General features: G+C 36.5%; 1 long non-coding RNA gene across 1 annotated transcript; it reads right to left on the bottom strand.

Annotated features, from left to right (window-relative positions):
- Positions 1 to 737: 737 nt before the first annotated feature.
- LOC103651142 (uncharacterized) lies at positions 738 to 3,034 on the bottom strand. The gene is made up of 3 exons (XR_564585.2): positions 2,597 to 3,034; positions 2,369 to 2,492; positions 738 to 1,031 (listed from the first exon to the last, which is right to left on the bottom strand). It is a non-coding gene; the product is annotated as an uncharacterized lncRNA (long non-coding RNA).

Below are 3,034 nucleotides of genomic sequence, written 5' to 3'. Positions count from 1 at the left end.
CCAATAGCTTCATCGCATCCATCATTCAACATCCATATGGCATCATCTGAGCAAAATCAAGGCAGCCAACAACACATGACTATCAATCCATTTAGCACAGCTTCCTACAGTTTTTTTAGGTTGGATGGTGCCACATGTACTGACGATATTTAATAGTTTTAGAATTAGAATATGTTACATGGTAAAAAAGCTCACCATATATAATTGTAGATTTTCTTTCATGTACTCTTTAGCAATATAGAGTGTGGATCTGACTTCCTGCTGCATCTAATCACGCATAAATTCATCAGTACATAATTTTCAATCCTAGCAATTTATGTATAGTTCAACTGAAATAGAAATATGTCAGAATATACACCAGTACACTATACAATACAATAATCAAATAACTCTGAACGAAGACAAAGAGATAAAAAATTACAGAGCATACCAACATAGAGATAAAAAAAATTACAAAGCATACCAACATAGAGTCATAGACAAAATCATGGAGAGGCCGGTGGGGATGGGATGCGGCTTGGCTACTCCCGAACGCTACTCCCATGTGTGCTCCAGCCACGTGTTCAATCTCTATTTGTCCCATGTAATCAACTCCATGTGTGCTCCAGCCACGTGTTCAATCTCTATTTGTCCCATGTAATCAACTTCCACCGTTAATCCCACGTCTCTACAACGGTTGGACCCACTAGAACCCTTTGCTTATTTACAACTCATGTCGTTAGATTCCTTAGCGTGCCAAAAGTAAAAAAGCTACCGCCTAGAATACACATCAGCGCCAAGACCTCACAAATGCCCCGCCAAAACTAGCCATAAATAAAATAAATATTTTTATTCCACAAGCAATCACCCACAACATAGAACTGCATCTATACCTAATTCTATAGAACACACCATATGATGCAATGGACCCATCAGAATTCTACACTACTTCAGCACAGACGAAGGATCCTGCTAAAGTTGTAATTCCATCATTGAGTTTCACGGCTGATCCTCCTGGTAGGATGGGAATATCTGGAGAATATGGAGAGAACCTAGGAACATCACCGCATTTGAGAGGGGTAAGATATATAACTTCATTCGAATTACTCATTTCACTCATATTATTTCTCAATGTCTAATGATTCACACTAAAATTAGGATACTGGAAATACTTCAACATATCAAAATAACACTTGTCCAGAAAACATGATACCTAAAATTGGAATGAGATTTATCTTTGAGCAAGAAGCATATGGATTTTATAATGCTTATGCTGGCGAGATAGGATTTAGTGTTCGAAAGAGTGGATGTCATTATGTGGGAGATTCTTTAATAATAAAGACAAGAACATTTTGTTGCTTTCGTCAAGGTAATGAATTTCACTTTCACTACAACAGTTTCAGTACAACATTTATCTTTCAGTATTTATGCAATTTTATTTGACTTTTTACACTACCAACAGGTAAGAGTGCTCCTAAGAAAAAATCAGACTCAACAGACAGGAACACATGTTTCAATAGACCTGAGATAAGATGGTCGTGTCAAGCACGTATGAAGATAAACCTTATCAATGGCTCCTACTTTGTGTACGAGTTTGTGCCCTGAGCATAATCATATTCTTGCTACTCTAGAGCAACGACACCAATTAAGATCACAAATAAAAATTGATGAAGCACAAATCTCAAGGATAGAAGTTGCAAAATCTGTAGGCATATCTACTAAACTAGCTATTGACATGTTGGCCAAGGAAGCAGGTGGTATTGAAAATCTTGGATTTACTCGTCTAGATGTGAAGAATAGATTATATACAAAGAGATCACTATTGGTACAGAAAGGAGACACTGGTGGTGTTTTGGAATATATGGAGAGAAGATCATTGGAAGATGCTAAGTTTTTCTATTCTATTCAAGTCGACGAGGATGATTTGATAACTAACATTTTCTGGACAGATTCCAAAATGGTTGCAGACTATGAAGCATTTGGTGATGTTGTTGGGTTTGACACAACATACAGAAAACTTGGTGATGGACGTCCTCTAGGTTTGCTTGTTGGGGTCAATAACCATAAAAACAACTATTTTTGGTGCTGCACTTCTATATGATGAGACTACTGAGAGCTTTATTTGGTTATTTAGAACATTTCTGAATGTGATGTCTGGAAAGAAACCACAAACTATTTTGACAGATGAAGATGCAGCCATGGCAAAAGCAATCAAGATAGTTCTACAAGGAACTCATCATAGAATTTGTGTATGGCATATGAATCAGAATGCATGCAAGCATCTTGCTGGAGTTGTTGAAGATTATAAGAAATTCAATGTTGAATTTCAGAAATGTATATATGATCAAGAGGAGGAGGATTTTATAAATGCATGGAACCAATTGCTTACCACATTCAACCTTCAAGGGAATAAATGGCTTCAATGACTTTTTGATAAACGATATCTGTGGGCATTAGTATATGGCAGAAACACATTCTCTGCTGATATGGTGTCCACCCAAAGAAATGAAAGCCTGAATAATGAATTGAAAGGTTATATTAGTGTAAAGCATGACATGCTTACTTTCTTTGGACACTTTGATAGATTAGTGACAGATAAAAGATATGAAGAGGTTACCTGTGATTTTAGAGCGACACAAAGTACACCAAAGCCGAAGGCAGCACTGGAAATATTTAAGCAAGCAGCAAAAGTGTATACACCAGCAATATTCAAGTTATTTGAGGAGGAAGTGTTGCAAACTTTAAATTGTGATCTATTTTACTGTGGTGATGATGGCGCAGAAAAGGTGTATAAATCAAGAGTCCATGGAAAACATCACGAACATACTGTTAAGTTTTCTCCATTGGAATCAATTGTCATATGCAGCTGCAAGAAGTTTGAGTTTGCTGGCATCTTATGTTCTCATGCACTAAAGATACTAGATGTCAATAATATAAAATATGTTCCTAAGAAATACATACTTAAGAGATGGATTGTTGATGCAAAAGTCCTACATATAAGCAGCATGTGCAATATACATGAGGATCCTAAAGTCAAGATATCAAATCGCTATTC

Source organism: Zea mays, chromosome 3 (assembly GCF_902167145.1).
Source record: "Zea mays cultivar B73 chromosome 3, Zm-B73-REFERENCE-NAM-5.0, whole genome shotgun sequence".
In the NCBI taxonomy this organism is placed as follows: Eukaryota; Viridiplantae; Streptophyta; class Magnoliopsida; order Poales; family Poaceae; genus Zea; species Zea mays.
This window is presented reverse-complemented; position numbering and strand designations above follow the sequence as displayed.